The following is a 14,816-nucleotide window of genomic DNA, read 5'->3' as shown; positions in this document are numbered from 1 at the left end:
GCAGGACTTATACACGTAATGGTAAGGTCTTAGCGAGCGTTAGCTGAACAAAGAGACCTTGGAGTGCAGGTTCACAGCTCCTTGAATGTGGAGTGGCAGGTAGATAGGATAATGAAGAAGGCGTTTGGTATGCTTTCCTTTATTGGTCAGAGTATTGAGTACAGGAATTGGGAGATCATGTTGCAGCTATATAGGACATTGGTTAGGCCACTGTTGGAATATTACATGCAATTCTGGTCTCCTTCCTATCAAAAAGGTGTTGTGAAACTTGAAAGGGTTCCGAAACGTTTTACAAGGATGTTGCCAGAGTTGGAGGATTTGAGCTACAATGAGAGGTTGAATAGGCTAGGGTTGTTTTCCCTGGAGCGTTGGAGGCTGAGAGGTGATCTTATAGAGATTTATAAAAGTATGAGGGGCATGGATAAGATAATTAGACAAAGTCTTCTCCCTGGGGTGGGGGAGTCCAGAACGTGAGGGTGTAGGTTTAGGATGAGAGGGGAAAGATATAAAAGAGATCTAAGGGGCAACTTTTCCATGCAGAAGGTGGTACATGTATGGAATGAGCTGCCAGAGAAAGTGGTGGAGGCTGGTACAATTGCAACATTTAAAAGGCATCTGGATGGGTATATGACTAGGAAGGATTTGGAGTGATATGGGCCGGGTGATGGCAGGTGGGACTAGATTGGGTTGGGATATCTGGGGGTCGGCATGAACATGTTGGACCGAAGGGTTTATTTCCGTGTTGTACATCTCTATGACTCTATGACTCTAAATCCAATATGATTCTTCATCAAAATGGATGAAGAATCAACTCTGTTTCTCTCTTTACAAATGCTGCCAGACCTGCTGAGTTTTCCAGCACTTTGTCTTTATGTCAGATTTCCACTCAATCTCTTAACAAAATAATCCTTCAACATGATGTTGCAGATAGAACAACAGACTTTCATAGTCAATCTTTGAGTATTTTGAATGAATTGAAAATGTCCCCTTTTCAAAGGTCCATAAAACATGCTGTCCAGGTCTTCATTTCATCCCACGTACCTTGAGCTAGTAATTTTGCCTCTGAGATTAGCATGGTCAACAACATTAGGTGGAGTCCCAGCTTTTAATCAATCTATAAAGTGATTATGGCTTTACCCTTTTGTCAATTTCTCTATCCCTGTCTAGTTCCTTGCAAATGAATTGGTCTACAAGTTCTTTTTAACACTCTCAAAACCTATCCCATTTCCCTCAGTTGGTTGTAGAGCACAAATTATCTCTTTCTTTTGCTGTACCTTACTTCTGAAACTGCCAATGATCCCATTCCATAATACATAGTCAAATGAAAACATTCAGTGACCCTCAAAATTGCCCAATTATCCCTAACCAGGCTTTACAAAACAATTGTGGGTGCCAAGTTTATAACGAACAAAAATTAACAAATGAATACTGATAATTTAACTTTTGTTATGGACCAGACCAAACCTCCTGTAAATATATCGAGGAGATAGGGTCGAGACTAACTTTTATCCTGTTTCAAAGCAAGTATAAAATCTGTGTTCCAGATGTGATTCATTTGGTCACGTTATTTGGCTTTAAGCAAAACTCACTTAATTCCTATCCCCAGTTAAAAAACAGACAAAAGAAAGAAGAATTCGCATAACTTTAACTCCATTGGAGGACGTAACGGAATAATAATTATGTAACTACTAGACAGCATCTGTTCTGATCTAGTAACATCCCATAAACACACACTTCACAAAGGCAAATTCAATAAAACAGATTGTCTCACATGTGATTCTGACAGCAGAGAGAACCCCAGCTTTTAGCTGTATTACAAAGAGTAATAGGAGCGTCCACATCCAACTTCAGAACCCCAGCAAATACTGAAAGCTAAACTAAAACCCTAGTTCAGCAGGAGTCTGACTCCACCCATTGATGCTACTTCTATTGTTTCAACTTTAAAAATAAAACCCAAAGCCTCATAAGCTATTTACTGAGACCACTCTGTCTTAGCCTCTCTTCATTGAAAAAAAGGAAAAAGTACAGCTTTCAAAGCCATAGCCTCTTTTTTTCTCTCTTTCCAGCCAACATTCTCTGTGGTTGGCTGCTTAGCACTGGTCCTCCTTTGATTGACCAATTTAACCTCCGACCAACTGCTAGATCTGAGCGCAGGTACAGCTCAGTGCTGCTTTTCATTCACAATGTCAGAATAGTAATTAAGTTACATTTTCTTCCAGGCTGCTTTCCTCTTCTCCTTTAAAAGAAGGTTCAAAGTTCAATCTTAACCTTAAGTCAGTGCTCTAAATTAAGTGAACAGTAAATAAGAAAAATAAAAGTAGTGAGTGCCTCTACAAGACTCTTGTAGTCTTTCACAACCCCTTTCCAAAACTGTCATATCATCAGCTAGGTGTCTCCTGCAAGTTTTGAAATTATTCTTCCAATGGAACCCAGAATGATATTTAAAACCTCCCATCTGACTCCTTTTCCCAGAATAGCCAAAGCCCGTAATCAAATGTAACTGAACTTTGTACAAAAAGATACAAATTCTAAATTTACCAAAGATTTCTCATTTGGATACAGATAATCATGCCCTTTAAATGTATATTCCATCTTAGTGATAAAAGTAAGCTTTCATACAGCATGGAAACAGACCCTTTGGTCTAACTCGTCCATGGTGATCAAGTTTCCCAAACTAAACTAGTCCCATTTGCCTGCATTTGCCATATATCCGTCTAAACTTTTCCTATTCATGTACTTGTCCAAATGTCTTTTAAATGTTGTAACTGTACCTGCATCAACCACTTCTAGAGAAAAAAGTCTAAGCTTATCCAGCCTCGCCTTATAACTCAAACACTCTAGTCCTGGCAACATCCTTGTAAATCTTTTCTGAATCCTCTGCAATTTAATAACATCCTTCTGATAGCAGGATGACCAGAACAGAACACAATACTCCAGAAGAGGCTTGACTAATGTCCTGTAGAACCTCAACATTACGTTCTAAGTCCTACACTCGATGGTCTGAGCAATGAAGGCAAATGTGCTAAACATCACCTTAACCATCCTGTCTATCAGTGACGCAACTTTCAAAGAACTATGTACCTGAAACCTTGGGTCTCTCTGTACTAATCTGAAAAGCAGTGCAGCAATGCAAGTATTAAATATCAACAGGCTTATTTTTTTCTTTCACATTGGTTTTTTGCATTAGAAAAAAATTACAGAAATCTTGCCAGCCATTTTAAAGCACAAACATCAAATATACCAAACTCTAAATGTTAGTTTGCTCTCTCCATGGATCTGCTCGCGTGTTCACTTGTCTGTCCTCGGCATGCTGCAGTGCTCCAGTGAATCACAGCACAAACTGGAGGAAGAACATTGCATTTTCGGACTAGGCGCTTTACAGCCTTCTGGGCTCAATGTTGAGTTCAACCCCTCTCTCCCCTCCCCCGATCCCAGTGGGACTACCTGTCCTTTCAAGTCTGGCAGGTGGACACACCATTGTTCTGCCATTCTTGCATTCTGATCACTTTATCTGAACAACATCTTTTCTTCACCAGCACTCTACACCCACTACTCCCATAACATCCCACCGCTCTCCCCCCAACTATTGCATAAATGCTGTCTCCTCCACAATTCACTTCAGCTCTGATGAAGAGTCATCTAGACTTGAAACGTTAGCTTGCTTTCTCTCCATGGATGCTGCCAGACCCGCTGTGATCTCCAACATTTGTTGTTTCAGTACAGATTCCCGACTCTGCAATAATTTGCTCCCTCAAATACACTAATTTGTTTGCACTTTCAAAATATTTGAATTTCATTAACCTGATGTTAAAATATGCATTTTTCTAATTCAGGTTGGCTTGTAATAGGCATGAAATCTCATCTGTACTGTGACAAGATATAATACATCCAGCAGTCAGAATTAACATTCTTTAACTCTGGGGTTTGTTCACAATGTTCACAAGAGAAGTCCAGTGGGATTTCAAATAGTGTGACAAATTCTGGATAGGCATCTTTCAAAATGGAATGATCGTGATCTCTCTGATCTGAAGGTTTATTAGGTAAATGAGAAGCTGGATTTAATAGGTCAGGGAGCCCACTGTTTTGTTCAGAAGATTGTAAATCTCAACATTATTGTCCCCTTACTCATCTGGAATGGATACTGAAACTAGGTTAAGTTGCATTACTAATCAGACTAATTCACCATTCATACTGAAATGTGTAACTATTTCCACAATTCTGCCTGCAAACTACAGGCATTAACATAACCACATGGAATATGTCTGAACTCCCCCCCCCCCCCCCCCATCTGCATCATTCCTTTTTAATTATTTTTATCAGTAAATGTTGCCATTACTGATTATTTTGTACTGCAGAATGAATGCTACATATTTCTATTACAGTGAAACATCAGCTTCAAAAGTAGATCTAAAGGGATGAATCAGAAGAGTTTAGAACAATCTAGGTTATTAGAAATATATCCATGAAATATGATTTATAATGGTGTTTAATTTTCCTCAAAATGAACTATTGAAGTTCTTACGTAATATGATTTATCTTTTAGGAAATAAAACATATTAAATACTATGTTACAGAAAGAACATGGTGATGATCACATCTTTAAATGCAAGCAATTTTATTATCTCACACTTAGGGACAATCTTTGGCCTGGATTTCCCAAAGACCAAGTTTCTGATGTGTGGATGGACACAATACATTGAGACCTAGGAGAATCTCCATTGTAGCAGATGCTGAGGAATCGCCCAGGAAGTTGAAGATTTTGCTCGGCAATTCTTCTGCACTTGGAGTCCTTCAGAAATCTCTGTTTAAATCAGAGAATTTGACGGTTCCAGTTAGGTAAATAATTACTTGGGAGTAGTTAAACTACTAAATGCCCAGTCTAACTCCTGAGTAACTGTTTTACTGAGCCCAAAACCTACCTCATACACCTTCCCTGATCAGACATCTTATACTCTCCAGACTATGAACTGATACCCCTCTCACCCCTGGACCTGACACTACCCAGCCTTGGATCTAACAATTTCCTAAATCCCTTGGATCCTGCTCCTTATTACCCCACTGTCAGACCAAAACCCCTTCCTCACTCCAGACTTGACATTCCTGCCCCATTGACTGACCCTTTCTGCTCCTCCCACCACCCACTTACCTGTTATCCTGACAGCCACTCTGGTACCTGATTGCCCCTTGCCCACTCCAAGTCTAAAATGGCTGACCCTGCAACTGGACTTGATCCCACCTGCTGTGGACCCACCCACTTCCACTCTGGAATCATCCATCTCCTTCATCCATTTGGCACCCTGAAACATTATTCCCTGGCACTGTACTCCCTACCCATATGGCATCCTACTTCCCTGCCCCTTACTTACCTGGCACCTTACCCTCTCAGCATACATACCTTCTGACTGTAGCTGTCAAAGTGGCTCTGTGATTCCAGATCCTTACATTTCAGAACACAGCAGCTTACTGCTGTGAAAAGGAGGCATTGGTTTTCTTTCCCTTGACAGGTCTGTGCTATGCAGGAACTGTCAGAATCAAAGTCCAGCTCTTCATTTCTGAAGGAGCTCTGCTCAGAATCTTCCTCAGAAATGTGGAGTTCTTTTGTATCATAAAAAAGAAGCTAGAGAAGCTAGAGATTGCCACTCCTCAGAAAATATTGCACAGAAACTGTATATAACCCATCACTCTTCTCTTACAACAACAGTGGATTAGTGGGTTTGTACTATTATCTTTTTAAAGAACAAGTTAAGAATTGTCCATTGTCTATGAAGAAAACAACTCGGGCACACGGTTCTTACCTTGATAGACTTACTGCAGGTAGCACTAACCTGAAAGTGATCAAAACCCTTAATACAATAATGACTGGATTTATGCACCTCTAGAACCTCTGATTGTTTTATGTACATAATAGAGCATTAAAAGATCATGCAGCACCAAGTGTCTTTTAACCTTGATCATTGTGGTTTAGATGCCAGGTAAGAAAGGTGCTTAGCTGTGTATCAAGTAGCTATCACTTAGCAATGCTAGAGGATTAAGGGATTTGTAGTGAAAGATAATGGAGTTGCCAATCACTGTCTTGTCTGGGCAGTAAACACTACTCCTCAGGCACTTGGATATTCCAAATAAACAAACCATTACATTCCTTTTGGTTTACCAAAAATAAAAAAAGGCACATATTTATATAGCACCTCTCACAATTAAAGTTGTAACAAAGCTTTACAACCAATGAAGAATTTTCAAAATGTAGTCAGTGTAATTGAGGAAATGCTGCAAGCTACTCGAACTCACAAGAGTCCAACCAACAGCAATGAGAAAAAGACTGGTTAATTTCTTTTCCTGATGTCAATTGAGAAATAAGTATTTACCAGGACATCAAAGGTAACTCCCCTACAGCTGGACAATGGGGCAGAATTTGACCAGCCAATGGATATACTCTGTCAGAGGGTTGCAAGGTTTCAAATATGAATAATACATTAAATTGCTTCGAGATGCTAAGGCGATATGACTGTGTACTCCCAGGAGAATCCCACTGGAGAAAATTAAAGAGGAACCCGATAGAGTATTACATTGAGATATGGTATAATTTGTCATGGAACCAACTAGGTGGTCAATAGGGCTCAGTACAGTTCATAAGGTGTATGGTAATGTCAGGACCTAACAAAATTAAACAAAACAGTTTAGAAGGAAATCCATTCTATCTCCTAAGTGGGTTATAGTTTGGCAAAACTGATCAAAATTATCTCCAGGAAACTTGTTGCTAATAACTGGTTTTAACAGATGACTCTCAAGCGTGAACCAAGATTGTTAACAATGTTTATTATGCCTTTCATGTGATTCTGTTTTAGCTACCTTCCCTTTTTGTTATATCATCATCAGCTCTGGGGATATTCTAGTGAATCACGTCAAAGATTCTGAAAGGGATAAAATATATAATTTTGTCACATGGATAATGTAATTATCCATGCCACCAGGGGGTGGCAGCAGCATGACCACAGAAAGCATTCCTCAAAGCATGACAGAAGGCAGCAGGTATCACCCTCAATAAAAAAGTGAATTTGCACAAAAGTACTATTGAATTCTTGGATCACAACATAATTACAAAAGCCACAAGTAACTTTGCTCACAACTGGTTATGTGTTAATACTGTCCAGAGATTCCTCAGAATAGTCCATCAGGTTGGGAAATTAATTCCAAACTTTGCGACAGTCACTGAACTTTTGAGAGAACTTTGGCAAAAAGGCCGGCAACAGTTTGGGGTAATTGAGCAATTCAAAGCATTTTAGAAAGTGAAAGAGAGGCTCATCTCTTCAGATATGTGTAAGCATTATAAGTTGAGATTGCTCATGAATTTTGCATCTTTAACACATCATCTACAAGGCACAAGTGTGATGGAATACTTCCTACTTACCTGGACAGGTGCAACTACAAAATCACTCAAGAGACTTGACACCAGCCAGGACAAAGCAGCCTGCTTGATCATCTATCAAATCTATTATATTCACTCCCTCTAGCACCGACACTCAGTGGCAACAGTGTATACCATTTGCAAGATGCACTGCAGAATTTACCAAGGCTCATTAGGCAGCTGTTTAAAAATCCATGATCTCTACCATCGAGAAGGACAAGACAGCAAATACATGGAAACTCCACCACCTGCTAGTTTTCCTCCAAGTCACTCACCATCCTGAATTGAAAGTACATCATTGATACTTCAATGTCACTGGATCAAAATCCTGAAACCCCCTTCCGTAACAGTATCGTGGGTCGAGCTACACCAGTAGACTGCAGTGGTTCAAGAAAGCAGGTCACCACACCTTCACATGGGCAACTTGGGGATGGGCAATAATTTCTGGATAAGACAATGTGCCCACTTTCCATGAATAGTTGAAAAACATTTTCACAATTTATGTAGCAAGTCAAAAGCTATGGATCAGAAACTAAAAGAGCAAAGGGACTGTCATTAAACAAACTGAACAGCCATGATCCTGTCTCATTCAAAATTCATTTGGAACATTCTGGCAAACAAAAGAGTTCTAACATTATTGGAGTCTATAAGAACAAATAAGTCTGAATATCACAATCTCTGGGTTGAGTTTAGGAAACTACATCAATTGCTTTGCAGAATAGTGATTAAGTAAGTGAGCTGACTGACTAATGATGGCAAGAACAGGATCTGAGACAACTGTAAAGGTTTAACCCATGAGGAATTACTGACATCGTAGGGAGATAATGGGAATATAAACGTTTAAGGAAAGCTTAAGGGGTGGGCAAAGTCGTTAGCACTGCTGTCTCACCGTACCGGGAACCTAGGTTCGGTTCCAGACTTGGATGACTCTCTATGTGGAGCTTGCATGTTCTCCCTACGTCTGTGTGTGTTTCCTGTGAGTTTGCTCAGCTTTCCTCACACCAGTTCAAAGATGTACAGGTTGCATTGATTGGCCATGCTAAAAATAAGCTTCATAGCATCCAGAGAACTGCAGGATACATGTGTTAACCATGATAAAAACTCCATGTGGGGTAATGGGAGTGGGGTGGATCTAGGTAGAATACTTTTCGGAGGGTCAATACAGACTTCTTTCTGCACTGTAGGCGATTCTATGAAATGGTTTTAAAGAATAGTTTTAAAAATCTACTTAAGGGGAGAGGTAAAGTCATGAGAAAATGATGCATATCAGAATGTAACAGTGAGATCAGCGGTCACGTGCAAAAGTCTGAGAAGTGAAGTGGTACAGTTTGTACAAGAGAGAATTATTTACTCATGATGTACTACAATTTAATGAAGGAAACTTTTAGAAACCTAACAGAATCTGACCTTAGTCATTACTGGAGGGTGACCTTTCTAATCCACAACAAATTACCTAAAGGAATATCCAATATTATTTAAAGTGGAACCAAACTACAAACCAGTTAGAGTGTCACTGCCTGAAGCAACTACTGTCCAACTGCGTACTTTAAAGTCTATAAGCACTGACTTGGCAAAAGGGTTAAAATATCGCCAATCACAAACACTATGACTTCCATTAGATACAGTGCAATCTGGCTCTCATTGACAGGTGAAGTCTTGGAGGACAACAATTTAGTTTGTCTAAGGCTTTCAAATTGCTTTCTTACATAATGAAGTTGAATATTATATACCAAAAAGTGGATAAATTCATACCCATGTGTCTCGACTTATCTCCACAAAATATGAAGGCCTATTTGTTTTGTTTTAAAAGCATTTCAAATATGTTTGATGTTTTGTTTGTGTACTCAGCAGAAGAATTCAGAATGAATGAATGAAGCAAATCTATACTTTTGATGCAGTTAAAAAAAAAGTTTCAGTGTCCAGCAGACTGTTTCCTTTTTTTAGCTCAGTTCAGAGTTCTTGCTCATGTAAATGAATGAGTTTAATTTTACTGTTGCTTATATCCTAAATTGTATCAATTCTGCATTTTTTTGGAATTAGTTTACAGAAAGAAGTATGTTTAAAATAAGGTTAGTTATAACAGCAAAGGTTGAACAATGGCAATCAGCAGTGCAATTCTAGTCAATTTTTGTTGCATACTGTATGCCAAACTTAAACCCTCCCCCTCAATCCCCTGCAACAGTTAGTTGTAGGAATTATATAAAGTATACATATTTAAACTCTCAAAAGGCTTAAATCTTTCACAGGACATGGACATAACTGACAAGACCTGTACTTATTGTCTAGCCCAAATATACCTTGAACTGAATAGTTTGCTGGGTCATTTTAGATGGAGATTAAGAGTCAAGAGTCTATTTAGGTGGATTGAGCTTTTGAATTCAACTCTAACAACACAGCACTTATTGCTGCATCTGCTGTGATTGGTGGGTATATATAATTTCTGTTTGCTGATAAACATTGTTCAATATGTCATTTCAGTTGTATGACACTGTAATCTTTTACTATAAATTCTGCATCTTATGATCCTATTTCACAACCACCTGATGAAGGAACAGTGCTCCAAACGCTTCTGCTTTCACCAGGTGTGTCATTTTTCACTTTGTCCACCCCAGTCCAACCCCTGCTCCGTCACGTCACCCTAGATTCAAACAGTGTTTGTGTTGGGTTCACTAATCAGTTTTTTTAAAAAGTACTTGGATTTGTTTGAGCTGTAAAAACCTACTTTCATTTCTTTGATTCAACAGAGTCAAACAAAAATGAATGGCCTAAAAATAATCATTGTTTAACAACTGAAATGCCACCAATTTTACTCCCTTTTCTTTTCTGAGAAAATGTTTCTGCTCACAGGAGAATATAGAATGAAAGAGCCCTGTTTAAAGATCAGGAGTCTCCTATCTAGGTTTGGAAGAAGGCACTTTTCTCCAAAGTCTTTGGAATTCTCTTCCACAAAGAGCACTGGAGGTAGTGTTACTGAATGTATTCAAAGCTGAGTGAGACAGGTTTCAGACTGAAAAGGGCATCAAGGCTAATGGAGTGTGCTGTAAAATGAATCCTCACCACTCTCGTCATGTTGTATGAGCTATTGGTCTCTATTTGCTGCCATAATCCTCCTTTTAGGTTGGGATCTCCAGAGACTGCATAGGCTAGTTTGGTAGAGAAATACCCCCAGGTAGTCAAATGAAGGGAGTCATAGAGTCAAACAGACCCTTTGGTCCAACCAGTCCATGCTGAACCTAATCCCAAACTAAACTAGCCCAACCTGCCTGCTTCTGGCCTATGTCCCTCCAAACCTTTCCTATTCACATATCTAAGAAAATGTCTTTTAAATGTTGTAATTGTACTCATATCTACCACTTGCTCAAGAAATTCATTCTACACGTGAACCATCCTCTGTATAAAAAAATTGACTCTTACGTCTTTTTAAAATCTTTCTTCTCCTACCTTAAAAATGTACCCCCTAATCTTGAAATTCCTGATGTACTTTATAACATGATAACAATTACGTGCAAGATATATTAGTATAGTAGACATTGTTATACAGACTATGAGGAGTCCTAGATGGTCGATCCATCTCTTTTGGAAATCCAGATCTGTTCTTCCACCCAAATCCATATGACATTATCATATTGAGTGATGATTAATTCATTCGCAGCATTAACCCTTTCAGATCCTAAAACTCTATTCATCATCTCTTCCAAGCTTTTTTTACACTTTTTTTGTATATAATTACATTTACCATCACCCAAGTGACTGACTTCACAGATTTAAGTAGTCTGGTTGTTCCTATTCAGCCAAGATATGTTCTCTTTGGACTTGGAATATTGGAAGGTATTTGATATGAAGACTGTTGATCTTGATTCTGTTCTTGGTAGTGTGAGGTCTATAAATCATTCTCGTTATGATGCTCCTTATTGGGTTTGCACCAATGAAGTATTGGTGGACAATTAATCTGCGGCAGGCTGCCAAAGGTTTTGTGTGGGCCCAATGGATGAAATATCTAAAAATGTCAAAGAAGCTTTAACTGACTGGATAGAGATCTGTCCTGAGCACAAAGCTAACAAGGTTATGATGACCTGCATCCTCAACAGCAATCCACTGTGGATTATGTCCCAAACTGCAGACAATGATAAGAAGGGGTGTTAAAGAGACAGGCTTAACCGCATTGGAGTGTACTAATGGGAGTGAACATTCTTGAGTGTACTAGCCTGGATTTGAGCACGAGTGTGTTGTGAAGGTCATAGTCGAAGAACTGTCCCCTAGTTATGCATGTATTGCAGATAAATTGGGAAGGCAGTAAAGTAGAATTAAGGCCAGAATAAAAAATCAAAAATGATCTTATTGAACAACTGCACAGGTTCAAAGAACCAAATGGCCTACTCCTCCTATTTCCTACATACTTTTTTTCTAATTTTCCCTCTTTACGGGCTATTTTGAGACATGAAAATCCTGCTCCCTTGACCAAAGTGTTTTATGGTTGGTCACGAGGAGGTGAACTAGGAAGAGTAACCGATTCTTACACATTTCATTTCTTTCATTTGTGGCTTTTGTTTTGTTTTACAACCTGACTGTGCTTAAAATCTCATCCTACACCCTGTGTTATTTATTTCCAAGTCTAATTAAAATGTCATTTTGTGATTATTATAGCTATACCAAATAATAAAAAGTATTAAATAGTTGAGGTATGAGTATTCTATATTAAACTCCTCACATTCATTTTCAATATAGTGTAACGTTAATTGTGGTTTAAAAGGACCACAGTACAAAATACAACTTTTACTTTTGTCTTAATCAATTTTTTATCTTCTGTTATAAAATATTGGGATCATATGTTTGCCTTATTTTGTTTATACATACAAATTCAAAATGATATGAAATTATAATCTGAATTCTGTGGATTTTCAATTTTTTCTCTATCAAATAACTTCTTTGTCAATGTATGAATCTTTTGGTGTAAATAAGATGACAATGTTGCTTTCAGGCTGTGATTATTTCTTAATGAAATTCCATTCTAATTATTAATTTTGTTTCAGTATTTGAAAGTAGTAATACCTATTGAAATAGTATTTCCATTGTGACATTAATTTTAACTAATTATTGGTAAAGCAATTAAAAGGTTAATAGTTTTTTTGATTTGTTTTATGGTGATGACTATTGCCTTCCAGTGTGTATAGACTTTGCATCATTAGCACAGTTGACATGATTAGACACAATGCAGACAGGTCTGGTTTTGGAGACCTGCCAGGTAGAGCAATAAGGACCTCCAAGGTTTTTGCCTACTTTCATTAATCTGTCATTTGATGGCTGTGGGTAGTGTCATTTCACCAAGGAAGGAGGATGTGGGCAGATCATTTTGCCAATGTGTTCCTGGGAATAGGATTTTGTGCATTAAGTGATCCACTCCAAGTCAACAAGCACACTGGAAAATATGCTTCACACATCACCTCAGGCAGTCTGGGCCAGACCCCATTGTCTGCAACCTTTCTGATCATCGCAAAGCAATTTGCCTCAAGGAAACACACTTCCTGCACATTCTTTCTTGGATAAAGACATTGCTCTCATACATTCCATCATTACGAAAATGGTTGGTAACACTGCTTTTCTGAAAGAGTGAGGGAAATAAAGTGCTCAATTCATCATTGTCAAGGCAATTCTATGTTGTCTCAGTGTATCAGATGCAATGTATACTAACTGGACAAAATCAGCCAACCATGCAATAAGAAGTCTCTATCTCTAACATACTGAACAAAAGGTTTCCCGATTGGGAAAAGTAACTGATTTTGGGGGCTAAACAAGACAGCACTGAGAATAGGCATAAGGTTGCAATGCATAAGTAACAGGCACCTGTTGATCGAGTTGCCAGTGATGGACTGGGGTGTACAAAGTTAAAAATCAGACAAAGCACCAGGTTATAGTCCAACAGGTTTATATGGAAGCACTAGCTTTATAGCAAAAGCTAATGCTTCCAAACAAACCTGCTGGACAATAATCTGGTGTTGTGTGATTTATAACTTTGTTGATTGTGATTCAGGCAGCAAGCTAACTTCATGCTGCTTGCTCATTTCAATGATTTCAACATCTAGTTAGCTCTAATCGCACTGTTTATTTGTTGGATACACCAGTAGGGGACTGGCATTGTGCATGGTTAGCCCCACTTAAAGCTAGCCTGCATTGTGGCTGCAACAACAGGAAGTGATTGCAATCTGGGACACTTTGAAGAATGGTACACCATGGGAGACAGCGGGTTCCGAGGTTTTTGGATATTGTATTTGAGGTCTTGCTGGTGGAGGTGCGAAGAAAGGGAACTCTGTGTCTGCAAAAGTCCAGGAGTCCCTTAAAATACTTAGTAAATGGAAGGGTACAAAGTTAAAAATCACACAACACCAGATTACAGTCCAATAGGTTTATTTGGAAATAATAGCTTTCGGAGCCTGCTCCTTCATTAGATGGTTGTAGAGTATAAGATAGTAAAACACCAAATTTACAGCAAAAGTTTACAGTGTGATGTAATTGAAATGATACGTTGAAAAAGACCTGAATTATTTGTTAAGTCTCTCGTCTTTTAGAATGTTAAAAATCACACAACACCAGGTTATAGTCCAACAGGTTTAATTGGAAGCACACTAGCTTTCGGAGCATCGCTCCTTCATCAGAACTTTTAGAATGACCATGTTGGTTTCAGTTCTTTCATATGTAAATCCCAGAACTTTTATTAAAAGTTACATTCTCAAGTGAACTTTAACAATAGGTGCCTTGTCGGCCCAGATAATGCATTGAAGGTGTGAGGTGCCCTGTGTGAGACTGTCTGTGCCACAATGGTCAGACTGATTCTAATCTAAAAAGGGGATTTACAGAATCTTACATGGATTCATGCAGTTTTTGAGCAAACTAAAATGTAATTCTGCAAGTGCAAATTCACCCCACAAACTATGTGTGTGTGTGCGTGCGCGGGGGTATATGAATGTCTTCTGAGAGAGTGTGTATATGTGTATGCTTATGTGTGTGAGTGTGAGTATATAAGTCTGTGAGAGGGTACGTGTGTGGGTTGAGTGTGGGAGTGTATGTGTGACCGTATGAGAGAGAGCTTGTGTATGGGAGAGAGTCTGCATGAGTGAATGGGTCTGTAAGAGTGTGTGTGTGTGTGTGTGTGTGTGTGTGTGTGTGTGTGTGTGTGTGTGTGTGTGTGTGTGTGTATAGTGCAGTGGGGTCACCTGTAGTGTGACATGAACCCAAGGTCCTGGTTGAGGCCATCCCCATGGGCATTGAAGTTCACTGGAGAATGTAATTTCAGAAACAATTTGTTTACATATAAAAGAACCAACATGGTCATTCCAAAAGATGAGTGACTTAACAAACAATCCAGGTCTTTTTCAATATATAATTTCAGTTACACCACATTATAAACTTTTTGCTATAA

The sequence above is a fragment of the Chiloscyllium plagiosum genome, unplaced genomic scaffold (genome assembly GCF_037043375.1).
Source record: "Chiloscyllium plagiosum isolate Xiang-an unplaced genomic scaffold, Cpla_swu_hap1 HiC_scaffold_22, whole genome shotgun sequence".
NCBI lineage: Eukaryota > Metazoa > Chordata > Chondrichthyes > Orectolobiformes > Hemiscylliidae > Chiloscyllium > Chiloscyllium plagiosum.
This window is presented reverse-complemented; position numbering follows the sequence as displayed.